This window comes from Rhodnius prolixus, unplaced genomic scaffold (assembly GCF_049639745.1).
Source record: "Rhodnius prolixus isolate KJV_2025 unplaced genomic scaffold, Rpr scaffold_11, whole genome shotgun sequence".
Taxonomy (NCBI): Eukaryota; Metazoa; Arthropoda; class Insecta; order Hemiptera; family Reduviidae; genus Rhodnius; species Rhodnius prolixus.
This window is the reverse complement of record NW_027411625.1, coordinates 13668401-13696254: the sequence shown is the minus strand read 5'-3', so window position 1 is coordinate 13696254 and position 27854 is coordinate 13668401. Positions and strand designations below refer to the sequence as shown.

Below are 27854 nucleotides of genomic sequence, written 5' to 3'. Positions count from 1 at the left end.
TGTTATTTGACTTATGTCCGTAAATTAAAAAGGTTAGTTTAGATACAAAATTACACACACTGAAACTAATTGGTAAAAACCATTTTTTTTTTTATCCAGGCTATTTGAGAGCGGACATTTCCGGCTAAAAACCACAAATGGAAATTCTTTATCACTTTTACCTAAATAGCTCTAAGAAAAAGTAAAAAAATAAAACGTTGCGAGCGTTCACCCGGATTTTTCTCTTACGTACCCCATTATTTGCTGAGTCTAAATGTACCACATGTTTTTAATATCACAAAATGCAAATTAATATCCATTTACTAAGGAACTACAAGTTTTAATTTCAAGAAAATCTAGTAAGGCAAGTCGGAAATTAAATTGTCTTTAAAGAACACATTTCTTGCACAATTCTACTTACTCTTGTCTTGGGTAAAGTCTCTATGAGTTTAATAATTTTTTTGTTTTTGTTTTTTTACTTTATGGTAAAAAGAAATATACATGACAACGTGATAGTGTGAGTGTTTGGGGGTGTGCTTGGTGGCGGCAATTGGATTGGAATTGTCTCAGCACCGCCACTCCAGTTGTAATAATGACGCCTCCGACTAGAAGCTCAATTTTCTGCGTTACGTTTCATAAGCCCAAAATTGACTATTGGGTAGATATAAACTTGACTGGGGATCGTTCTGTGTGTGCGTGAGGGTAGCAGTGGAGGCAGAATTGTTCAGGGTTGGCAATAGGAGGACGCCTGTCTGTATGGAGCGAGACAAGCACGGCCTAATGTATTCGAATCTATTCAATTCCAATTTTAAATCTAGGTATTTGTGTAATTGAGTTTGGACCATCTAAATTGAAATAACCCTTATTCGGCCAACTCGAGCTACTTGAAATTGTCGTTGCCAACCAGTGCTCAAATGTTGCTGACTCTCCAACGCCTAGTTAATGCAGACAAGCTGCCTCATCCAGTAACGGAGGCGCCCTTCTACCATCAACAAAATACTGACTCTGCTAACTTCAAAACTTCTATCCGCCATCTCAGCCGTGCTTAAGTCGATTTTCCTACAAACACGAAAAATTCAGTTCCATTAATAAAGGCGAATCGTGTAAATTTTTATCAACATAGCGCGCTTTACAGGGCCGCATTGCTACCCCTTAACATAGAAGCTACATCTTGCATTTGAAGAAGTTAGGTGGTACAAATATAAACCTATCTATTAGGTTTTCTCCAGAAATTAGAAATATTACAAAACAATGATTTCTTTAAATGAAAGATGCAGTTTCCTCTGAACTGACATGTATTATTGCATGAATAAGCTGCATGTAGGAGGCAATGTCACATCATTAGACTTTAGATCGACTTTGTTTTTAATTGAGTTTAATTCCTGAGGTTTTTCATAAGTTTTATCTGTGTAAGAGTGCAGGAAAGGTGAGGGGCTTTGTTTGTTGCATTTTTTCGGCAGATATTATTCAGTTTTGTTTACAATCCAATAAAATATAACTTTTGAACGCTTTCAGTATCCTTTCATAAGTAATAATATTGTGATAAGTAGCTACACACTTCTAAATTGCTACAGCGAACTATAAATATTATTAAGTTAAATTTAAACAAACTTTTATCCGACTGAAACATTTTCAGTTTTCTGTGGCAATATTTTCGTGCTGAACTCTTAAGGGTATTGTATTTATAAGTGAATCAATCAGTCTCTAATCTCAAATATTAAAAAAAAAAAAACTCTGAAGAGATGTAGAACCTTCCAAGAGAATCTAAATCGATATCTTAAATCTCCTGATTCTGCCAACAAGCATGGTTCCAACCTTCCTTATGTAACTCCTTTACAAGACCAACAACAAAATCCTATCTTAATTCAATTAGATTTGAAATTAATTAATTCTCTATGAGATTTAATAGAATCCAGAGAATTGTAAATTCATCGACAAATTTGTTGGATTTGAAATTATTGTCATTAATAAGTGTTAAAGAGCGCGAGACTGTTTTAGTCATTCTCATATATTGAATTCACTTTAAATTGCAAACTTGAAAAATTATAGACATCGAAAAATTGGAAGAATTAATCTCGTGATAATAATTTCATTTTCAGAGATTTAAAAGGAAGTACATACAATAGTTCTATTTAATGTTGCTATTAACACACATGCTTTACTATTTCTTCCAACAAATCTCTTCATATCTTTCATTCGTCAACAGCATAAGCTTAGATGCACTAAAATATTTGAAAAAATAACGATTGTGCTGTACATTGGACCTCCCAGAAAATACTAAGAGGAAGAGGGTCAAACTTCTTTTTAGCATGGATCCAAGAGTAACTACTGTGTGGATTGAAAACGGCCTTAATTAATCATGCTTGCGATAAACACGATAAACCTGGGTTCAGTTAAAATTGTATGTTAATGAAAACATTATAAATTCACTAAATTTTGCACTAGTAGGTGGATTGCAAACGGTTTTATTTAATAATGCCCTCATTCGTGATTATGCCACCAAACTGTCTTGAGCCGTTGTGACCAAGCTTTTCAGAGCATTTATCCGATAAGCGTCCAATATCACTTCATTTAACTGGACTATTGCCTTCTCGAACATAAATCCTAAAACATTTGAAGCATTCGCTAAGGGATTGAAAAAACTCTATCCAGTAAATCTCTGGCGGATTACGAACTATATCAATAGGTGTGGAATGCATATATCAAATATAATATGACGGCTCTTTGTGGGAGATTGTTAAAGATTAATTTTTTTAAAGTTGATCCTACGACTCTGATCTGAGAGGATTTTTTTTTTTTAACACTAAGAAGTGAACATAACCAATATAAATACACCATCTAAACTATGTACCATAGATTTATAAAGCTAGTCATAAAGAAAATTGTGCGATATGAATCTAAATAGTAGATAGGATTTGTAACACTTCTTGTGTAAGTGCCCAATCCTGTAGAAATCCTAAGATTTCTGAGAGAGAAATCCGTATCAGCACAGTTTGCAATAGACTGCTCGAGTGATTTGAATATTTGCACAAAGTTGATTAGCTTTGTCAGGCTGGCATGGAAGTTTAGTTTCAGCCTTGTTTAAGAATTCAATTACTGATTTCCAAATTATTACTATTTTATTTTATTACTTTTTCTTTCTTTGTGATTTCACTTCTTTTTTAACGGAAGTTATTAATGTTATGTTTCCGTTCTATGTTTCAGTTTCGTAACATGAAAGAGCACACATTTATTTTCAAGTTTCTAATATTTTTTGTATTTTTTTTTTTTAAGGCAAACTGCTTTAGTCTTACTTAAAAAAAAATGAATATTTACTTAAGTAACATTTATAAATAAAGGTTTTTTGTATTTTCTAATAGGCTGCCTATCGAAAAGAGAAGAATAGCAATCGAAACATTTGGAAGCGAAATTGTTGCTAAATGAACAGTTTAAATGGGCGCCACGGTAGCCGAGCGGTTAAGAGGCGAGACCTGCAAAGCTAATATGCATTGTGGTACTGGGTTCGAATCCCGGTCTTAGGCCCTGGATTTTATTTAAAGGTTAATTAAAGAAATTAACAGTAAAGTATGTTTGCTAGTCGCCTCCGTCCACGACACCAGATTGGTAGTTGGACGTAAAGCCCGCCTGAAAAAATAGGCAATTACTTTACTTTACTGAACAATTTAAACGTTTATTGAGTTCTCTCGATGAAGCGAAAACTAAACGTACAACGAAAGGGTCTGATAAATTATTGGCCAGGTTTGAGCGTTTAACAAAGAGATCTGAAAAGTTAGAAGCAAGATCAATTAGTAATAAAGAGAAACTAAAAGTTTCGAAGCAGGCGATTTCAACATTAAAGCAGAAAATAGAAGCGTGGGTAAAAACTGCAATAGTTCTGAGCTATAAATGTTGAAAAAGCTTCGACAATATTCTGGGGAGATCGTTGAACATCTAAAGAACCAAGAGTCTCCAGTCAACCCACACTACCTGTCTGCCCAAAGAAATGTGCAGAAAGAAGCGTTGCCATTTAATACTTTTAACAAAATGAAAATCCAATCAAAGGTATGTTGGAAAAACTTCAGCAATCGGATGGACTAAATGAGATTAAATTATTAAAATTCATCAAAAGCTGAGGGGAGACTTCACGGATACACAGCTTTTGCAAGTGATTCTGTCATATACAAAGGGGCCCTAAGTGAAAGGACCGTGCAGGCAATCGGTAAAAGTACGAATCTAGATCAGTACCAAATAGACTTGCTGATACATTTTGGGCCTGCCGGGGCTTTCACCCAGATCAAATACGACCAGCTAGACCGTCTACAGAAAAATGGAAAGCGCTTGGCCGACCTTATCACCGAAATCAAAGAAATGTCCTTCGCTCTGAGATTCAAATATTCAGAAAGAGAAATTGTGGATAATGTATTGGAGGGCTTAAATCCAAGCGAGAGGGCACGTTTAGTTTTCGCTCAACGATTTTCAAATTTCCATGAATTGGACGAGCTGTATATTCTTTCACAGAATATACAGTTTGCAGATACTGAAAGGGAAACCCGTCTCAGTTTCAATTCTACGCGAAGAGGGTCTCAATCTATTGCCCAACAAGTGAAATAGTCCCAAAGAAACAGTAAAAATAGAAGGTTCAGACGTTTTGATTGTGAGGAAGAGAATCATATTCGTCCAAGTAGTACAAAAGTAAGTGCGACAGGGAGTGTTTTAAAAAACGAGTTAAGGTGGCGTTGTGCACCCTCAGTCTTTGGGTATTCTTTTGTTGTAAAAGAATACCGGAGGATTGAGGGTCAACGTTCGGAAGACCAAGGCTGAAACAAGGAAAAGAAATAGAAGTAAAAATGATAAGAAAATATCAGCAATGACATCTACAGGGAACAAGTCGCCAGTCATTCTAGCGGAATTCGGAAAGTGCAGCTATTTGGCGTTAGCTGACTCCGGTTCAGCTAGAAATATAAACTCTTCAGAAGTTTTTGAGGTCCACCAACAAAATCGACATATCAAGAGCTGTGCCACATCTGATATACAATGATACACTGCTACAGAACAACCGTTGGTAATTAGAAAGGAGATCGAGGTGAAAATGAAGATTCAGGGGTTTTCTTGGGAGTTTCAAGTTTTTGGGTGCGTTGCAGCTAAATGTGTCCGCTATCCTGGGAGCGGATTTCATTAGCCGTAAAGGTCTTATTTTAGATATCCCACAGAGTTTAGGTTATTTTAAATTCCCAAAAAACTCAATAAGGCATTTTACAGAGTGCTTACGATCTACGAACTCTACATTTATGGAGGTCTAAGATGAAAAAGAAAAGGGCGGGCAGCTTAACATAGAGCATTTGAAAGGCAGAGAGTTAACGTTTACAGCTCTAGTGACATTGGTACCCTTAGTTGAGAAAATTAAGAAACTTTTTACATTAGGAAAATTTATTTGCCATAAAAATGACTAAAACCATGATATCGCGACCGATGAGATGGGTATTTGGTACATTGCATCCGGCCTATGCCTCATATAAAGCTGTCAGAACAAAAGATATAACAGAATATTTGAAATGGATGATGTATTGGATAGTAATCGCCCTGTACACTTGCGCCGAAACTTTCACTGATGTTTTCTTCAGCTTTTGGTTCCCTTTCTACTACGAGATGAAAGTGGCCCTGGTCCTCTGACTGTTCCCTCTAGCCACTAAAGGATCTGGGTTTCTTTACGGGAACTTCGTCCACCCAGCCCTGCAAAGAAGAGAATCTGAGATCGACGAGATGCTAAGCCATGCCAAGGAGAAGGGCTACAACACAGTGCTCAGTATCGGTTCCAAGGGAGTTACCTACGCATCTTTCAGTGCAGACCGCCATGCGGGGAGGAGAATGAGTGAGCACACCAGATCAGGTCTGCGCCCAGTAGAGGACAAATGGTTCTGCTGGAAGAGAGAAAAGTTTTATCGCCAGAATGATTGTTTACAGGTTAGTTGAGAATTTTACAGTGCCGAATATAAGTCATAGTTCTGTCAAATGACAAAACTGTGTTTTCTAGTCTATATCTCGTAGATTGATGAATTACATTTGTTGATACGATGGAATATAATGTTTCTAGGCCTAGTGATGTTTGGTATTAAAATTGTAATTATAATTCCCTGTGATAAAAATTATTTTTGCAGATTCAGATGGCTTTGCTTGGAATCAGCAGAGACCTATCAGGACAATCTGGACGCCAGCGTATATTCTCCAGTGTGCTTCCTCCAATTGCAGCTCAATTTCACCTTTCGATTTTATATTCAAGATTTATTTTATACATAGAACTTTTAATCAATTTTAATAGCTTTCCAATATGGCTTCCTACGTTATTAATGCAAAAGCAACATTCCATGACTGAATCGTCACATGCCACCTATTCTCTCATTCTTTTACACAATTACTTTTCCTTATTACTTAGACAATTTAAGCCTAGATTTTCAATTTGCAGTTTTCACTAAAAAACGATTGAAGTCTATTGCGTTCATAAAAGTTTTTATAAATTCGTTTATATCCCAGCATTCCTTTATTTCTGGTTGATTACGTTACTTACTTATGTCCTGTACGCACATTAGCCAGTATCAGAATTGTATGCAGACATAACATTTGGGGACAAATCTGTTAAACTGTAAATTTTTTTTATATGTTCTGCAAGACCGCTCCTCCCCGCACAGTGGTCTGCAGGTGGACAAAGGTGGAGGTGACTCCCTTGGAACCGATACTGAGCACTGTGTTGTAGCCCTTCTCCTTGGCATGGCTTAGCATCTCGTCGATCTCAGATTCTCTTCTTTGCAGGGCTGGGTGGACGAAGTTCCCGTAAAGAAACCCAGATCCTTTAGTGGCTAGAGGGAACAGTCAGAGGACCAGGGCCACTTTCATCTCGTAGTAGAAAGGGAACCAAAAGCTGAAGAAAACATCAGTGAAAGTTTCGGCGCAAGTGTACAGGGCGATTACTATCCAATACATCATCCATTTCAAATATTCTGTTATATCTTTTGTTCTGACAGCTTTATATGAAGCATAGGCCGGATGCAATGTACCAAATACCCATCTCATCAGTCGCGATATCATGGTTTTAGTCATTTTTATGGCAAATAAATTTTCTTAATGTAAAAAGTTTCTTAATTTTCTCAACTAAGGGTACCAATGTCACTAGAGCTGTAAACGTTAACTCTCTGCCTTTCAAATGCTCTATGTTAAGCTGCCCGCCCTTTTCTTTTTCATCTTAGACCTCCATAAATGTAGAGTTCGTAGATCGTAAGCACTCTGTAAAATGCCTTATTGAGTTTTTTGGGAATTTAAAATAACCTAAACTCTGTGGGATATCTAAAATAAGACCTTTACGGCTAATGAAATCCGCTCCCAGGATAGCGGACACATTTAGCTGCAACGCACCCAAAAACTTGAAACTCCCAAGAAAACCCCTGAATCTTCATTTTCACCTCGATCTCCTTTCTAATTACCAACGGTTGTTCTGTAGCAGTGTATCATTGTATATCAGATGTGGCACAGCTCTTGATATGTCGATTTTGTTGGTGGACCTCAAAAACTTCTGAAGAGTTTATATTTCTAGCTGAACCGGAGTCAGCTAACGCCAAATAGCTGCACTTTCCGAATTCCGCTAGAATGACTGGCGACTTGTTCCCTGTAGATGTCATTGCTGATATTTTCTTATCATTTTTACTTCTATTTCTTTTCCTTGTTTCAGCCTTGGTCTTCCGAACGTTGACCCTCAATCCTCCGGTATTCTTTTACAACAAAAGAATACCCAAAGACTGAGGGTGCACAACGCCACCTTAACTCGTTTTTTGAAACACTCCCTGTCGCACTTACTTTTGTACTACTTGGACGAATATGATTCTCTTCCTCACAATCAAAACGTCTGAACCTTCTATTTTTACTGTTTCTTTGGGACTATTTCACTTGTTGGGCAATAGATTGAGACCCTCTTCGCGTAGAATTGAAACTGAGACGGGTTTCCCTTTCAGTATCTGCAAACTGTATATTCTGTGTAAGAATATACAGCTCGTCCAATTCATGGAAATTTGAAAATCGTTGAGCGAAAACTAAACGTGCCCTCTCGCTTGGATGTAAGCCCTCCAATACATTATCCACAATTTCTCTTTCTGAATATTTGAATCTCAGAGCGAAGGACATTTCTTTGATTTCGGTGATAAGGTCGGCCAAGCGCTTTCCATTTTTCTGTAGACGGTCTAGCTGGTCGTATTTGATCTGGGTGAAAGCCCCGGCAGGCCCAAAATATATCAGCAATGGGGAGTTTGGTACGAGCTCTTGCCCGAGAAGGTTTTGTGTTTTTGCTCTCAGTTTCATTTGTTTTTTTACTGTGGTTTTCCTGCGAATTTGATTCTTCTTGGCCTGAAAATTACAAATAAATAATACACCAATTAGAATATTGAAACTCAGGAATATAAATACATCTTATTAAAAACTATAATAAATGAAACTCATCTGTCTTCTTGTTCCTCAGGACTTCTTTACTGCACTTTTTGTCGGGAGTCACTGCTTTGTAGGACGGGTGGATCTGTGTCGGGATTGGCACCCTGGCACGCGTATGAATGGGTTGCGTGAATGTAAATAGGTTTAGGATTGTAAATGAGTGAGAGGAATATAGAGTACTCCACTCAATGTATATATAGGAATGTATTTACTAGGATGAATGTATTTATTAGTATGTATGTATTTAGTAGGATGGATGTAATTATTAGGATGTTTGTATTTATTAGGTTGAATGTAATTATTAAAATGAATGAATTTATTAGTATATATGAATTTATTAGGATGAATTTAATTATTAGGGTGAATGTATTTATTGGGATGTATGTATTTATTAGGTCGAATGTACTTAGGATGAGTGTATGAGCGGGTGTATAAAATTTGTGTAAATAGATGATTTTAAAATTCAGGTTAGACCTGTATGGGGTGCGAAGAATATCTAGTACTCTACCCTAACATTGGTTAGGTTAGAAGGAAAGAAGGGTTAGGGCAATCAATTGGTCAGTTTTGACTAGATTATAACATATGTTAGTGTAGATTAGGTTGTATAGTAAAGTGTCTATTCTCTAATATAGTTTAGGTGCAAAGGACTTTCGATGTTGCGCACGCACCTTTTCAAAAAATAATAATAATGATGATGAAAAAATTAGAACCATTAGAACTTGCGTGGCTATGCGGGTTGGTAGAGTTACAGAAAAAGTAAGAACCATAGAATGGAGTATATACCCAGATTTAACGGTACTTACATGGCTTATTCTGTTAATGACTAGATAATACTATAAAGTGATTAGACAAATACAATGGAATAATAACAATGTTTGTTTTGACAAGAGACTAGACTAGAAATTTTAACATATAAGCTTAAAGCTTTGGCGGTTCATATGCTAGAATTCGGAAAAATTTTAATACATCAATGACAACATAGGAAAAACCATAAACCAACACTTACTTAATTGAGAAGAGTACAGACAAACCAAATGATCAATATATAAATTCAATATAGCAAATTGAACCAAGATACAGCAATAATTGTTAAGCTATTGATTGTGTAATACATTACCTATAATTGGAAAATATAATTTTTATTTCTTACTGATAAAGTTATAACATGTAGCTAAATTAGACGTGTCTGTCCTATAGTTGACTGTATTATTTTGTTTTATTATGTGGCACACTTCAAGAAAATTTCGTTTGTAATAGTTTTTTCCCAGTCTAGTATGGTCACATTTTAGAAGTCGAAATTGTGTTTATGTTGTTTAATTGAAGAGCCAACTGATTTTACTTATCATCTTGGATGTCTATTTAGTAACTATATTCATCTATTTGAGATTCGTACGACTATCATTTCACATTTGTTATTGCTTTCTATACTTAATCATTCTTCTTATTCGCAAATAAATGTGCCGTGATCGAAAATGTCTACTACCAGTTGTGCCAGAGTTTCTTGTTAAAACCTTTAGATTATAGTTCACTAAAATCTCCTTTCCAATGCTTTGATTTTATCCACAAATCAAAAAAAAACAAAACTGCAAATTGACAATCTATGTATCGCAACTACCAACACAACTGTTTCCAAAAAAATCCTTAAGTTTTTTAGAAACAAAAACTCTAATTTCTTTACTTTCTGGGCCGTCAAACACTGCCTCCTTAACTTCACTCGTACACTCCTTTTTAAAATGTCATATATTTTAATACATACAGGGATATAGATTAAAAGATATCTATATGAACTGTTGAGTACTCCAGAGCAAAGCTAACTGTAGAGAACCCTGCTTGTCATAGATCCGTAGTGTTCAGTTGAGGGGATGTCGGAGAAAGCTACCCCTGCTATAGTCACACCGTATCTAATAGCTACCTGTCCACTATCACATAACCCATTCAGAGAGGGGGAAAGAGGCCAACTTTATACTAGCTTATTAACAGACATAAGTGTGGGCCTAGACTGAGCCCCACATCAAGCCTTGCCCAAGCTAGAAAAGGTGAGTTATTGCTAGACTTTGCTGACGGCATCTAACCATGCAAATCTACCATATCTACCAAAGCACGCTACCCAAAAGGCGGAAGCTTTTTTTAATGTCCCTTCCGGTAGAAAGTTATTTATTTTCTGATTCTGCCCCCCAAGAAATAGTGAACTTAATAAATCTACAAAATTATGCAGTAGTGAGGAAGAAGCGTTGATTAATAGTGGGCTCAAAATCTAACAAAAACCTGTACACACTGTTTTTAAAGGCTCTCACAAACTGAATATAGTCTCAATTCTTTCACAAAACATATGACTATATACTGTAAAGTAATTGCCTTTTTTTTCAAGCGGGCTTTCCGTCCAACTGCCAATTAGGTGTCGGTGAATACATTCTGTAGTCCAGTTCAGTGTGGACTCACTAACTAAATCTCGGCAAACTGTGTACACTCATCCAGTTTGTAGAAAATGTTCAACCTTTTTAAGGCTCACAGAGGTAGCCACCCTCAGAGGAGTAGTAGAGGGGAGAAAAAACGGGGGTATTAGCAGAGAGTGGACAACTCTGATCGTCTCGCTTCCCTCACTGGAACTCTTCTAGAAAATGGAATGGTTAGGAAATTCAGGTTCGTCAAGAACGTTTCTTACAAGTTGAGTAGTAAGAGGTAGCGAAAAGTCCACCCTTTCTGAAGAACTTGCGTTTGTTTGGTGTACAAGTCAAAGAATGATTGAGCGACGTCCATCTGTGGACTGGACAAGAAGTTGACATAGTGCAGTAGGTACTACCGTAGAGGTCCAATCGACAAACCTCCTTTTGTATTTATTATTGTAATTTATATTTTCTATGCAGGCAAGTAACTACAGAGACTAGAGAACGGCTTAATTAGCAACAGAAGTTGTTAAGTAGCGTCCCATAATCACTCCCCATTTAATTACTTCTAAATAGAGGCAAATTAGTGTTCATCACAAAAGTAAATCATCTCCGGTCTCCTGGCAAATGCACTATACAATCTCATTTTGACTGAATCGCAATATAGACAATAACATACACACTAAAACATGCTGTTGATTCTTACACACTACTATTCAATACAGTTTTTCATCTTGCAAGCAAATATGATTTCTTTACTCTAAAGCTTACTGTTAGTTTAAAACAGGAAATATTTACCTTCAAAGAGAAGTAAAAAAGAAATCTAGAGCGACATTTACTGTGAGCCAATCAAATACACATTGATTAAATCAAATGGTAGTTACTATTGGGTTGTCCGGAAAATAATGCAGGATTTTTTTTTTTCTTTAAAATGCCCCACCAGATAGTAAACTGTTTTATGTTTGTTGGACTTTTGACTTTTATAACTGTAAACACTTATTAATCCTCTTTCAAACAAAAGTGTTTGTTTACCTCTGTAACTTCTTGCTACTTGGAAATAATTCAGTCTTTACTAAGATGTCAAAGCGTGATTTTCGCGTAATTTTGTTTTTTCGAGTTCAAACTCGGCCGGAACGAGGCCCAAACGGCCAGAAATACATATCAACGATGTCTAGGGGCGAAGGCATATAAGTGAGTGCTCTGTTCAACGGTGGTTCCAGAGATTTCGAGAGGGAGACTTGAGCCTTGTAGACAAAGAAGGCCGTGGAAGAAGTTCTGCTCTTGATGACGATGTTCTCTGAAGTGGAAGAAAATCTCAGAACAACTGATCGAGAACTGGCAGGGAAACTCGAAGTCAGCAAATCAACCGTCGATGATCATCTCAAGGCGATTGGGAAGGTGAAAAAGCTTGAAAGTTGGGTTCCTCACACATTAAACGACCGCCAAAAAGATCAGCGGTATGAAATTTGTGCTGCATTTCTTTGCCGAAACAACAGCGATCCTTTTCTATCCAGAATTGTGATTTGCGATGAAAAGTGGATCCTCTACAACAGCAGATGCTCTGGACAGTGGCTTGACAAAGGAGAAGCAGCAGGACATTTTCCAAAGCCCCTAAATCATCAAAAAAAAAGGTGGTGTTTACTGTTTGGTGGGCTTCATTTGGTCTGATTCATTAAAGCTTTTTGAATCCTGGCGAAACCGTCAATGCCGAATCGTATTGAATCCAAATTGACGTAATGCATCATAAATTGGCAATAATGAAGCCATCTTTAGTCAATCGAAAGGGGTCCATTCTGTTGCATGAAAACGCTCGGCCACATAGTATTTCACGTTTGACAAGCCGAAAATTGTTGGAGTTTGGCTAAGAGACTGTTACACCCGCTCTACTCACCGGACTTCTCGCCTACTGGTCACCATTTTTTTTGACACCTAGACCGCTGTTTACAAAATAAAAAAATTATTGACCAAAGAACATTAGAAAATGCATTTTCTGAATTTAAATTCTAAGGATTCCAAATTCTATACAGAGGGTATGGAAAAGTTACCCACACGTTGGCAGAAATGTATAGAAAGTAATGGAGACTATTTTGATTAATAAAAACAGTTATAAATCATTAATTTTTATTTTTATTATTTTTAAACCATAATCCTGCTTTATTTTCCGGACAACCCAATATTTTTTCTTTAATTCTGTTAAATTAAACTGTGTTTTCAAAGAGAAATAAGTACGTTTTTGGTTAATTTTTATATTAACATTTGTTTTTTGTTGTATTTAATTTGTTTTGAAGACATTTTGTAAGAAATAATTTATTTTTTGTAATCATTCCAAAATAAATAGACTGCTTGTAAAAACAATTTTGTTTGTAAAAGTAAAAGTGTATTTTATTTTATACACCATAACCCTGAGAACCAAAAAAAAAAAAATGTAAGTCTCAGGAACTTCAGTAATGTTCGTTTCTTACTGACTGATTGTAGTTTTTGTGAAATTAAATAATGAAATTCTCTAACATAATATCATTTATTAACTGAGAAATATTAACTTGCGAGAGATGTAAGACACGCGATTTGGTAGGTAGCATAAAGTGGACTGTACCAGCCTTACAAAACATTCAAAATCTATACCATCATTGAATCACATTTCCTACTCCAACTAAATGGTTTCGTTAACATTCATCATACCCATTCGGCAATAGTGGTCTCTGTTCGGCAAGATCTAATCTTCCTTACGGTACTTACGAGCAAATTTAAAAATCCACTCCTCAAGTCCAAACCTGGACACTTTAACTTACCTGCAACATTAGAAATAAACAAAATATCTGGAGAGAATTAGACAACTTTTTTACACTGCTAACATTCAACAACTACATTCACAAACAGAAGTCATACCAAATTTAAAGTAATTCGGAGGTTTCTAATAATATTCTTAGTAAACATTGTTCATTGTTTTCGGTGACTGATTCATTACTCCAATAGGAAGAAAAAATTTAGTTTCTTCCTATTCTTAGTAAACCTTAATTTAATACACGCAGATGGCTGTAAACATTGAATTTGAAGACCCCTAAACATCAGCAGCTAATAATAAAAATCTGTTTGAATTTTATAACCTATTTTCGACTAGACATTGGATTCAGGACAGTACTTGGAAATTTAGCAATGAATAGAACCACTGTGTTTGCTAATTATTTAAAGTGCATCTCGTAATTTAAAGCTTTCAACCACAAAAACAGAGGTACAGTGTTGCTATCAATCTTGTAGAATACATTCAAAGGTTTAATCTTTAAAGACTGGAATGTGGAAAACACTTAATGGAATGTACGCATTTTTTGGTTGAACAAATCGAAACTGTGATTCATCAGGTGAATTAAAACAAAACCCGTGAGTGAAAACGCCAAGGCTTTCATAAAATTACGAGTTTATTCAAATAACATTTTATTACCTGGTGAATAAAATCAAAACGAGGGATATTTATGCATTTCAAAAGCTCATACCAATGTTTCTTGGCCAGTTTCAGTAAAATAATATTGCTAACAAATCACAGTTCAGCGTAATTGATATTAAAAATCGAAGAGGAATATTTATATCTATTTTTATTATATTTGTAAATTACGCTCTTTTTGTCTGGAGCAATGATTTCCAGAATTTCTGTATTTTTAATCATTTATTTATGTTTATTTCCAATTTCGACTTTATTTGTTCATTATTACCATTGTGTTTTGTCCCAGATTAATCTTTTTTTTAATTTAATATTCTTTGATTACTAGTGATTGTGAAGTTTTTTTACGCTTTATATAATTCATTTTAATTTATGCATTTATTCTGACCTCCCAGTTAATATCTACACGTTTATAAAACAAGTAATAATAATAATACTAAAATAAAAAAGAATCTTACGGTTGTTGAAGACATTGGTCACATCAACTTTGGTAGACTCTTTAAATAGTAATAAGTGTTCCCACATACTTCTGACTAGGGATTCTAGACACTAGATTTAACCTCTAGCTTCATTCTGCTAAGATGATAGAATTTTGCAATCATATCTTTCCTGCAACATCCTTTACCACACGCTCCGTTTCCTTCCCCTATTCTTCTCAATCTGAGGAGTTAAGACGGTTAAGTTTTTTTCCTGTTGCTTTTACAATGAATTTCCGGCAAGAGTTTTTCTGTCTAAAGTTTTCAGATTTAAAAAAAATACCTCTTTTTCAGAACTTGAAATAGGCTGTGTCAGTCAAATGATTAACTAATTGGAACTGTCATTATTATAATGTACAGTCATTTAATAAAGATAGTCATTCAATAAATAGTATATTTTCATTGTGACAAAGTAGCCTTAACCGAATACTTAATTTAGTCCTCATTAGGATATAGTATTTACACTTTATTTTATTTAACTTGTATTTTTGTTGCAATTCTCGAGGCATTCTATTAAAAAAATAAATAAAAATAAGAAAGGAAAATTAAACAGAAAGTTTTTAATTTGTAGATGTGCATTCTGATTTGTATTCAGTTTATTTCAATAGGTGATTGGATGTAACTTTGCTGTTTATTTTTTATGTATTTTTGTTCTGCAGCTAATTTCCAATCGATTTGTACTTCTTAAAATTATTTTATTTTTATTAGCATTCGGATTCGTTCAAGTTTTACTCTTCTATTTGGCACATATATACTGTAATTGTACAACTTGTACATTATAATTCCAACACTCTGCGACTACTTTGTACACAGAAATAAATTATAATATTATTAGAGCTGTGACAGGAAGACGTTGCAGCAATGACCACAACCGGAAGGATGATTTATGTCCATCCAGGACTCTGGCCAGCTTTCTGCTAGATTAATATCTGTCCCACCAAACTGCATGTCTCCTGCCGCCTTCAACATACCATACGTCACCAACTTACACCTTTCTAGGTAAATCTGGTGCGATCAGCTACACCATTTCTCGTACTATTTTCAAGGATATTTTAAGTACTTACCCAAAAATATATTAAATTACAGTTTATTATGAAGCAAGTAAGTTATGTTGATATATTTAGAACGTTCGTTATTAGGCCACGGCTAAGTTTAATACAGAACTATTCGAACTAGGAGGGGCTGCCCATAAGGAAAACAATTTGCCTGGACACAGAATGAAACATTGTATGAGTTAATGGACAGTCTATATAGGCTTTGTCTGGGACAAAAAAAATAAGGCTGAAGAGAAGACGTATTGGGCCAGTGTGGAGGGCTTTAGCTGCACAAATTGTGGCTCAAAGTTTGAATCTCTGCGGAATGAAAACTTCCAACTGCAGCAGCTTTCAAGGTGTACCCAAAATACCAATTCCAAATTGTCAGGTCTAATCAAACAAACAGGATATCTGTCTATTGTGTCATCCAACAGGTGCTTTAACTGGCGGCTGCCACACTATATCCTGTGGGTTGCTTTAGGACCCTTTGTGGCGTACGCTGACTGGCCAATCCCAACGGAATCTAATTAGTGTTCAAACATCCTAAATTATGTCCAATGTTCGTAGTTATTCTGCGATCATATTTGGAACGAAGACACCAGATTCTCCATAAAAAAGATGGAAAATTGAAACCTTAGGCCGACCGTTGCAAGTTAAACATTTAAATAATTATGGCCCAAGTATCAATGATTAATGTTGATACCTTAAAAGAAATACTCCAGTTTAAAAAGTTAAGTATAAGAGTTGAATAAAAGGCAAAAGTTACACAAATCAGCAAGTACCCAACATTTCATTCGTACATAAGTTATAATTTCAGCTAGATAGAAACGTGCGGAACAAACATAATTAAATTTGTTGATTACTTATCCCAATCGATCTGAACTGACTTCTCTTACCCGTATTCAGGATTTCTAAGTGCTTTAACATTCGCCTTTGAACAGTGCATCTTGAGTCCTAACATATGATATTAAAAACAAAAAACCTAAGTAATTTTGGAAATTTTATTATAATTAAAGGGACTAAATTTAATTATCATGAAATTAATTAGTTAAAAGTTTATTACTACAAATAGCTTTTAACTGGTTATTAAATGTGGGCGATTTGTGCTATCATATTCTTCTGTTTCAAGATTGAAATTTCGTTTTAAGTCCGTGATGATTATTCAGGATAAAGATAGTAAAGATAAATAACTTCGAACAGCGTTTAGTTAAGGTTTTTTCAACTATTTTTGAAGCAGTACTATACATCTCAATCATTTTTAATCAACCCGATTAAAAAAAAACTGATACATTAGATATTTTCATAAGACATAATACTGGTACACATTTTTCTCGAATTAAAGTTCCAACATTAACGAATCTATGTACAGGTAATGAGTTGAGTAGTTAGGCTGACTGCAGTCACGATTTAAGACTGATTCACACTCTGGCACCCAGTGTCACCGAGGTCGATACTAAAAGGCTTTAATACCGAATTGGGGATAGCGAGTTTTTCAATAGCACAGCCTGTGAATATAATTACACAAAAACAGCTGCAGGGTACATGAATCTATAATAAAGTAAGTTCGACTGTTAAATACTGTCCTACAAATTGCCGCTTGCAATGAGCCTGGTACAAGCGAACCCAATTTTACTTCATTGGCTGTCATTGAATGCCATTAGAAATTCATGGGTCAACTTATTTTTAGATTGTGATATTATCAAAACAAGTAGGTAATTGATAACGAATGGCTGTTGTGTATTTTAATAACTGCTGCCTAGGGGTTATTACACTAATTAGGACGGTGTTATTTTTGACCTGGTAGGTCGAATGTTGGTTAGGCTTCATCTTTATTGTGAGATTGTGGCACAGCAGAAAGAAAGGTCTCCAAAATTCTTCATTGTATTTGGGTTTATTAGCTTACATAATTTTTATTTAGAAGAAATTAAACTTGCCTCTACTTTTTTCTTAAGTCAGTAAATATACTATAATACGAGTATTAAGGAGCCCGACATCTTGCCCACAAATGTTTCTATGCCCAGTGGTCGATTGGAAATTAATTACTACCAAAGTACTCAGTGGCGCACCCGGTGAAGAGGTTTTAGGGTAGATCACTTAGAAAGTGTATACAAAGTTGAGGTTTTTTAATGAATATATTATTATATAAATGTAACTTTAAATTTTACTAAAGCGCAATTTAAGAAATTCAAGCTCTGATAGAAGCGTAACAGGTCATAATTTGGACCCTTTGTAGATTAGTTTATAATCCGTGAGGGTTGGCCATTGAGCCTAAGCCACAAATGGTCCCAAACCATCCTCATAGGGTCTATTGTGGCACCCAGTAGTTACAACTGTATTGGGTATCACAATAGGCAGATGGTCTTGTCTGATTAGACTTAGTTTACTTTGGATAGCTATGGAATGGAGCCCCAGATCTAATTATCGGTGTCATTAGAGATGAAATTATCACGTGGACGAAACTTATTAGAAATTGTTTAAAATGTATTAGAATTATTAGTTAAGAACAGAGAGAATTATTTCCACAAACTACCTTGTTATTAGCCGCGTTACCCACGAATTGCGGACACGAGAACATCACTACATCTTCCACAAAAGGGGAGGCCAATTCGTAGCCTGCGGGGCACATGCGGCCCGCCATAACTTTATGGGCCTGGAGATTCATCCTAATTTTATAAAATTTGCTTATTATCTCCAATTGGAAGTGACTGACTTACGAAGTAATAATGAACTAAAACACATTTTTGGAACCTCGCAATCAAAAATAGATTTTTATAACACTTATGTCAAGAACAATTTTCTGATATGAGAAATCTGGAACAAACAGTTGTGAGCGCATTTGGATCAACGTTCACCTGCGAATCGTTTTTTTTTTTTTTGGAAACAAAATTTACCAAACATAAAGTTACACTGTAACTTTCTGAAAATATGTACATTTATAGTTACATATTTACTCATTTACCTTTACTATTGTGCAAAATTCCAGCTTTCTCCCTGTATATATATATATGAAGGAGGTATAAGGTGATAAAGTTTGGGTGCTTTATATTTCTATCATATTTCGAATTGCTGTACCACCTATCCTATTGGTTTAATTTCTGCAAAATTATGAACAATTATAAAACTCATTTGCAATTGCAATTATGCAGAATTCCCGCTTTCTAGCTCAATTTTTGAAGGAGATATAAAGTGATAAAGTTTGAGTGCTTTACATTTTTTTGGTTCACATTCTACAATGCTTTGCATTTCAGGGCTTTGTAGACGCTAAGAACGTCCTCTAAGAACTAACTAATTAACTCATTCTACTTTTCTATTGAGATTTGATTTACGTGATAAAACTGGGTCTTTGAGTTTTAGGTTATGTACAGAATCTCTCCTCGCATACTTATTGCTTCCTTCTTATTGCTTTCAGATGGTTGGTGAACACACACATTGGTAAAGGGACTTCCCCCTTGGGAAACCCTTTCATTTTTGCTCGGTCAATCCGCTGCAAAAAATTAAAGCAAAACCCATGGGTTTATCCTATATAAATCAAGCCAAACAAAGTGAGTTTAAAATTAACATAATGCTGTTTTATTTTTGTGCAGAAAGAAAAGACGATATTATTGTGATGCAAAGAAAGAAGGCGGGCTTGTTTGTATATTTTACGCAAGCAATTTCCCTCGACTAAAACCCTTGTAATGCATTTATTGACTTCGCAAAGCACATTGAGTCAAAAGATCCTTTAGAAAAATACTTTTATTTTATAATGGATTGTTCAATAAAAAATGACTTCATTCAATTTAAAAAAAAAAAAAAAAAAAGAAACTAGAGAGCACTTGCACATCTCCTCTTACTAAAGTTTTCAATGTTCTACAAACCCCAGATTTTTGAAACATTAGTACTGCAGTGCAGTCAGCTTCTTGTAGATGCAAACAATGTTAAGGAAGATTTGCATAAAACTACGCAGTAACTGGACAAAAAAATGTAGTATTGCCCATTGATTTTGGTGACAGATTTATTAATCCAGGTAAGAAAGAATAATGCCAATTCAGTCATGATTATTTTATTGCCAAGCTTTGGACCTAGGGGCCTAGGTCATCTTCAGGGATTATTGACAATAAATTTTTTTTAAATTGTTATAAGGTTGGTGTATCTTCTGTGCTGTCTGCTTATGAATTAATGGAAATTACAAAGAATCAATTTAATCAAAAGATTGCGGTATGGTCGGTGATGGCTAATGCTTTTCAACATCAAATTAATCAACAGATATATGTGTCAAAACAATGAATACCTTTTTCTCAATTAAACTTCACTCTTCTTTCACACTTTCAACCGAAATATGCAATGCGTAAAGAACTTTTACTCATTGCATAAAACGTTTAATACATTAAGAAGACATAAAAAATGCTTTAAATGATAATGTTATAAGTGCAAAAATTGCATCTCGGGAATTTCATTAATTTAATAAAAGAAATAATGATGAATTTGGAATCAATATTTTGCGGTATTTAAATTTATTTATGATGCATAATTTTCAGTATGGAAAATACGTTAACGGAAGTTTTAACTGTTTAGGAGAGCTCCTGCGATGTGTGGTTACTTAGGTTTCATTAGATGACTGCTACTATTAAGGCCACAGGAACAAGCAAGGATTACGTCGTATCGTAGCGGAATTCTAACTCCTTGACGCCTTCACGAAAATAAATTACGTCCGGTGCATTTTATACGTAGCCCTGGATATGGCACTTACTCTAAGAAGGTGCAGCCTATTCTAGGAAGAGTGCACACGGCAGTCTTCCCGTCAATATACAGGACATCTCCAGCAGGCGGCTCACTTTAAATACTAATATTCAAACTGTGGCCGTTCGCCTAACGACAGCGCTGCAGATCACCCACATTAGTCTACACTTACCAGATATTTCCAACAGGAGGGGCAAACTGCTATCTCAGATGCCCGTATTAGTTTAGATTATGGGAAACTTTAATTCTCAAGTGATACGCAAGGCAGGTCGCTGGACAGATTATTGACAATAATAGCTTAATGTGACTGGACAAAGTTGCCCTAACCCATTCTAAAGTGTATCCAGGAAATTTCAGAGCTATTGAGCTAGAACTCTACCTAAGTGACCATTAGCCAATTGAAGTACCCAGTTCAGTCCACAAGTCTGAATTTATAGCATCCGTGATTCGAATTAGGAGCGGAGACTGGCCCGTTTATTCATCCAATATGCTGGCATCAACCTTTACTGTGGATGTCACTACAGACATTAAGAATTTTGCCGCAGCGATATGGATGATAGTTCGGTCACCAAGGGTCTGTGGGACAGTCAGACCTCCCGTCCCTACTGAAGAAAAGCCAAGGAAATATAACATTGAAATGTTCCAAAGAAACATCAATTCTCAACTAACTTCGACAGAAGTTACCAATTGGTAGAGTCGAGGTCTGCCGCAAAAGACTTATTCATTCCTATAAAAATTAAATAATTTCAAGAAGTTAAATCTAATTCCTCTATTCTGCAGTCTGCTTTAATATTTAGAGCCTTTAATGATGCGATTTCCAGCTTCAGCTTATTATTTTTTTTTTTTTAAGTAAACTTATGTAGTTTTGTAGCACCCTGAGCTAACTATTCATCAAATAAAGCAGTGATCAAAGCCCTCAATAACGCAACAAATTCTGCAGTCTTGTATTTCCACTGAACATTAAGTATTAGAAGATAAATTGGAATTTGTGCGCACTCTGTATTGGGTTTATGAAGTTTCGTGGTTATGTAATTTGAACTGTACAAATTTAAAATGAAATGCGACACTTAGTGGTAGATGGAAAATCACAGAATTATGGGAATTTAGGAGAAACCAACTGGGTATTCAGAAGAATCCCACATACCACAGACTGACACAGACCTATGATAGAGTGGAGGTATGTTTAATATTTGGTTATTTATACAAGAAGTTTGTGGTATTTGAGACCTAAGAAGTGGTATACCGATTTCCCTAAACAAGTAACACCCCACCACATGGAAACCAGAAACCTGTTAACCTCTAAACAAGTGAAGAGACCACAATTGCTGTTTAAGCTTCTTGTTATGAATTAAATTTCCCACACTCCTTCATATCTTCAGAGTTAATCAGAATAATTCATAAATCGTGTTGAATTTCAAATATTTTGGCTTCACTAATAATGGTTTGGTTAAGCTTAAAAATATATATATTTAAACCTATGGGCAGGAAACCCAATTACACGAAATATCAACTTCGTAAACATGAAATTAATACGATTATGACTACATTGGAACAAGTAGTGTATTTTTTTATTTAAACCAAAATTTATATTTACGTAAATATTTTCTCATTCTCAATAATTTCATTATTATTATTTATAATAATTTTATAGATAATAATGTTAAGTAATTTCCATTTAGAAAACTAAATTAAACTAATTGAATTATACTAATTGTACTTACGGAAATGAATTTTTATACATCTCAACAAAAAACTAATGTGGAATTTTGTTATCAGTTTGTCTAAAGTAACATACTTTATAGATTTATTCAATGCGGGCTGAAAAATATCATTCTCATTCGCAATACTGTTCCCGCTAGCAGTTTTAGGAAAAAGAGATTAGTTGCTGGGAATTGGAAATCAATTGATTGGAGCAACTTAAAACAATCTATACGATAATTAATAGATTTGAATAGGAACATAAGGTCTGCTAATGGCCTTCTAGACGAAAGATTTGCCAAAAATTTAGGGAATCTAACACATCAGAATCAACTCTATCAGATGTTAAACCGTTCATCTTGGAAATCGTTTTTAGAAACTGAAGCTGTACTCGTCCTACATTGTATACTTGAGCCTTATAATATGAAGTCCAAACTGGAGAAGCAAATTCAAGGCGTGGGCGGACCAAATGTAACATAAATATAGCCTTAAAACACTTAAGGAATTTCTGAAGGCGGTAAAGATGAACTCCAGCATTTTAAAACTATTAAAATATTTCTCACATGATAGCTAAAGGTAAGCGCAGAATGCATTTAGACACTGAGGTCCTCTACAAAGTTGTTACGAATATTGTTTAGTCGCCGTCAATAGACGCTTATGACCTAGACTTCATACCTGAACTAAGAATGAATGCAATCTTCTAGTTCAGAAGTACAATTAAAGTTCTGGACTACTTACTAAAGATCCAGGACAATCCTAGAATTCTTAGTAGATTCAGTGAGGGCAGAGGAAGCGTTTGCCTCATAGAAGGTGATGGAGTAGAATGCAATATTCTGCTCAGACTAGAAGAAATCATTTAGAACAGATGACCTAGAATACTTTCGAGAGCATCAGATACCCAGCTAACGATCTTATCTATTGTACATAATTCTTCACATGGAGCATCGTGAGAGCAGCTGATGATAGTCCGGTCTCGAATTGATTTATATTTTGCGAGTGATGTAGTATTGACAATGCCCTTCTTAGGCACACCGAATACTGTAGCGATTGAATCAGCATGTAGCATTGCTAGGGTTGTGTAATGCAGAGTTGATATCGGATAACTCACCTGGATAAGTATTCCATGCGGGTGGTCATACATGATCAGAATATGTGGCTCTCTTACAGACGCTGTCCTTCGAGCTGTCAGCCACAGTCCTCGATTGGTACTCGCTCTACTTTCACATAAATTATTACTACTTTGAAATGTCTATAAAAAAAAAAAAAACGCGTTTTTTATACAAATAACAAAAGACTGTCCGGTTTTCATTATATTCCAAAATTTATTCACCTCATTATAACCGCCATAAATGGCGATTATATGATGAAAGAAATTTATTCATAGGAATATACTATTTAATAGAAAAGTAGTTCTGTCTTTCAGATTTGGCTGTTTAACGGAACTATTTACTGTTTTTTGGTTCGGCATTGCTGGATTTTTCGGGTAGTAACGTTTTCACTGAACCACTACTCGTACGTGTGGCTAAGGAGAAGAAGATGGTCCAGATATCTCACCAAGGAGAATTCCAGCACTTCCAGGCACTCAAGAAGAAATGGTTACCCAAAGTGAAACGCAGTGAGTACAACTTAACTGTTTAGCTGTTCTCTAACTGAACATTTTGTACCAGAAATGTAAAAATTATGCATTTATTGGCTATTGATCTCATTATTAAAGAAAACCCATTAATAGTGATTTTGGAAGTTTCTTCTATCATTAAAAATGTGACTGCACTTAAAAATGAGCTGGAGAACTTCTAATTTGATCACTGTTTTGTTGTAGAATTTTCTTGAAATTAGAAAAGCATTCTTCTTTTGCCTTTTTCTTTTCTTTTTTAGTTTAAGTTTGTCTCAATTATTTTCAATTATCAATATTCTTTGTATTATTTTATTTTACATCCTTACAAGTTAATTATATCTCCAAGGCATGGAATTTAGTTTCGTTTTTCGTCTAGATACTTTTTTAGTTGATTTGTTCGAATTAGTTAGTTAAAACAGTAAAAGTAAAATCGTTGTATGTATAATGGTAGCAGAGCTCACCTCTTGTCCGACACTACAGTCAAAAGTCAATACGTTTGCTGTTGCCGTAACGCCATTCACTTTCCAATTTTCTTATTTTTCATTTATTGCTTTACAACAGGGTGACGCCTAAATTTCTTTTCTGTGCATGAATTTTTATATTTAATTTTCATCTCTTTTGTTTTTTGTTGTTATTAATGTCATTTTCCTATTTTGTTTTGATTTTTTTTGTTTAATTTTCTTTACTTCTACCTTTCATAATCCTGCCCATCGTCTTTGCAGTTACTCGGGACTCTAGAATTGGAGAATCCAGAGTAACATCTTAAGCTTTTTGCTTAATTATAGACCAAAATTTTCTGTAACTCTATCCCACTTGTATACAGCTGCTTTTAAATTATTTTTTAATACCTGATAAATTGGAACAATATTTTTGAAAAAATAGCAATCTAAAAAGAAAGACGAATGGATTTTTTTTTTTTAAGATGTATTAAAAACATTTGGAAGAGCCTTATAGATACCCTTATAAACACTGCTTCAATATTAGAAATTCTATTTATGCGTTAGCTGTAAAACACTTAATTCTTATTTTAGACTGCAACCATCAGATGTTTTAGTTTCAGCCACCACACATGCTAACATGCAGAACCATTCATAAAACCACTTTTGGAGACCTCAAAACGCCTTTCCTATGCAGTCAAATAAAAATTGCACATTTGTATTATCTGGAAGGTGAAGAGATAAAATAACGCGCACAGCCCTTCCAAACTCCTCTTACAGCAGCATATATGTACCGCTATCTTTTGACACAAATCACATGAAATTAATTTAATTTGAGAGACTGGTGTCTAATGAAGACGACGATTAAATTAAACGTGACGGAGGGCTTTGTGATTTTATTATGTAGTTAGTGATGCATGTGAAAGGGGAGGTAGGACTTTTGGAACACCTTGCGGGGTGGTTTTTGAAACTCCATTTTCCTATTTCTGCGACAGCGTATCACAATTTGTGAGGATTACTTGCTCAGACGTTCAACTTTTGTTTTAACACTGTTCTAAAATAAGATTGTATAGTCTTTTAACATCGCATACAACATGTTAGACATGTAGGAAATATAACAAGTTAAATACCAATTTTGTAGTTAGAACGAAGTAAGTGCACTTTAACTTCCCTGTTTTAAAGCAGATTCGGCAAGATGGGTATTATTAAATTATAGAATTTGTGTGAGTATTAATAGATGATTGTGTGGATTTTGACACAAATGTTGGTGAAGCACTATAATATGGAATAAGCCATAATTTATAACCGTAATTGTATTATTACATAGGAAATAGATTACAACAAAAATGTATATACTTTTTGACTACGGAAAACAAGTTGATAGTTTCATTTTGTTCTGAACAGTTACCGAATTATCTAATATTTCATTTTTGTGCACGCTTGCATCATAGCTACTTTCAGGGGGTCAATCTTGAACATTACCTAAATTGCCCATATTACCTTCCAAATTCACTACATTAGGACGTTTTGTCTCTAACATTATAGCGATCATTTACGGTACACGTTTTCACGAATCCTTACAGAAGCTATCAAAAACAAAAACATCCATTGTACTTTTGGCAATTCAATACCAACTATCATTTACTTATTTTTTCAGCATTACATTTTCATTTAAATTTTTTAGAATTTATAACATATTACTAACCACTATTATGCTGGCCATTTTCATTTATAATGCACTAGTATTCATTAAAGAAGAGCCCTCCAAATTTCATTCAAATTGATTGTAATATGAGATATCAAACTATTTATGCACAGGTTTTTAATGAATCTCAATTAAATACACACACTAATGTGTATAAAAAGATAAATATGGCACTTAAAAATCCAAAACTAGTTATTAAAAAAAATTGCAAACACTAATAACTATAAACGAAATCTTCTTTGTTCAGCAGGACATCAGAAGTAAATGCTATTTTGGTACAGAAGTTTGAAGATTTAAGTACATTCAAGTAGATTTAAGTTTAACCTTTGATTAATTTGAATTCACCATTAAATAAAATGTTTACTGTTCTTCCAGTCCGCTGCAGTTATTAAGCACTTAAGCATTAAATATAATGAAACTACAGAAAATAGTAGTCTTAGTGCATTTTAATAAACCAGATAGTGCATCTATATATATGTATAATACTAATTAACTTGAGCTATAATAATTATACTATATTTTTAAATTACTTTATCCCTCGATCATCCCCCCTCCCAGAATGTACAATATACAAATCTAATATACAATAAGATATGCATAATTTTATGTTGGGAATTATTATTAAAGTACTTTGATTATCAAACTACTTTACACATTAAGAACTTAATTATAAGGACTTAATTAAGTATACATTATGCTTGAATTATTATTAAAATTGTTATCTATTTGTTATTAACTGTGCGCATTTGTACTTTTGTTCTGCAGAATAGAAATTTTGCTTGAAGTCCATGGTTCAAATTACACCACTAGTGTCTATCTAACTTTATCATAATGTGCATTTGTGTATGATCATTGTCCAGATGTTTTAAATAAAGAGCATAATAAAGATGAAGAAGAAAATTAATTGGAATATACTTAAAATAATATTCCTTAATTTTTACTGGTCCTGAAGCTGTAATTTACAAGCCGTAATACTATTTTAAAAAGAAATAAATTATAAATGAAAATTGCGAGCACAAGAGTCTGTGACATCCAAATATTAATGAAAATTTAAGGCAGAAAAATTAAAAATGTAGTGTGGGTGTTAAGGTATCACTAGTGATAAATAGATGTGGAATAAGAACCATGATAAACAGCCGAAGGCAAATAGCTGTAATTAATATTTTTTATCTCACGTATTATTAAACATACTATGTATAATATAAGTTAATTTTTTAGAAAAGAAGTCGGTTAAAACAAAGATTGCTAAAAATAAAAATGAATCTGTCGCCTCCATCAACCTAAATGTATAATTGGTGCAACCAAATTATCTATTTGGCTACGATTTCCAAAAATGGTACGAAACCACTTCCCGTTAAAGTGCAATCATTTCTGTAGTTGGAAAAAGCAAAATCCATGAAAAGCCTGCATTAACTTTTGGGGTTGAAGATTTTTACATCAGACGTCCTTGCACGGTGTGCGTTTCTGATGCCGACGCTTGTGCAAGCATCAAGCTCAAATGAAGGTTGTGCTGAAATCTGTCATTTTTCAATAACTTACAACAGTATCTTATTTTACAAAAAAGTGACTTGTTATTAAACATAGAACACGATGTACTTTGTTGTACACAATTTATTATTTCGCTTTAAGCATATTTAAATACTAACACCTCACTTAGTCTAACATTTGGTATAAATACTGTTGTAAGGGACGCTGAATTGCTTTATTAACAGATTAAAGAAAGAAGAAATAGGATATTCCTTTCTCTAGTGTACAAATAATAAGCTGCTTGAAGCAGAGGGATGTTGCCCCAGCTCGCATTATTGCATATTTTCCTTCTCGCTTAATTAACAAGCTTAGAAATTAAAAGATTCCAAAGTTGCCAGGGACTTGGCATTCCTTAGGCGCTTGGAGGCTGTGCTGAGTGGATTTCACTCCCTTTCAGCTCAA

At 34.6% G+C, this 27854-nt stretch overlaps 1 protein-coding gene and 1 long non-coding RNA gene across 6 annotated transcripts in view; one reads left to right on the top strand and one right to left on the bottom strand.

Moving 5' to 3' along the window:
- Positions 1-27854, bottom strand: part of LOC141459131 (nephrin-like) — a 360600-nt gene that overhangs the window by 242674 nt on the left and 90072 nt on the right. The window lies entirely within an intron of this gene.
- LOC141459578 (uncharacterized) lies at positions 4906-12963 on the top strand. The gene is made up of 2 exons (XR_012461516.1): positions 4906-5919; positions 6114-12963. It is a non-coding gene; the product is annotated as an uncharacterized lncRNA (long non-coding RNA).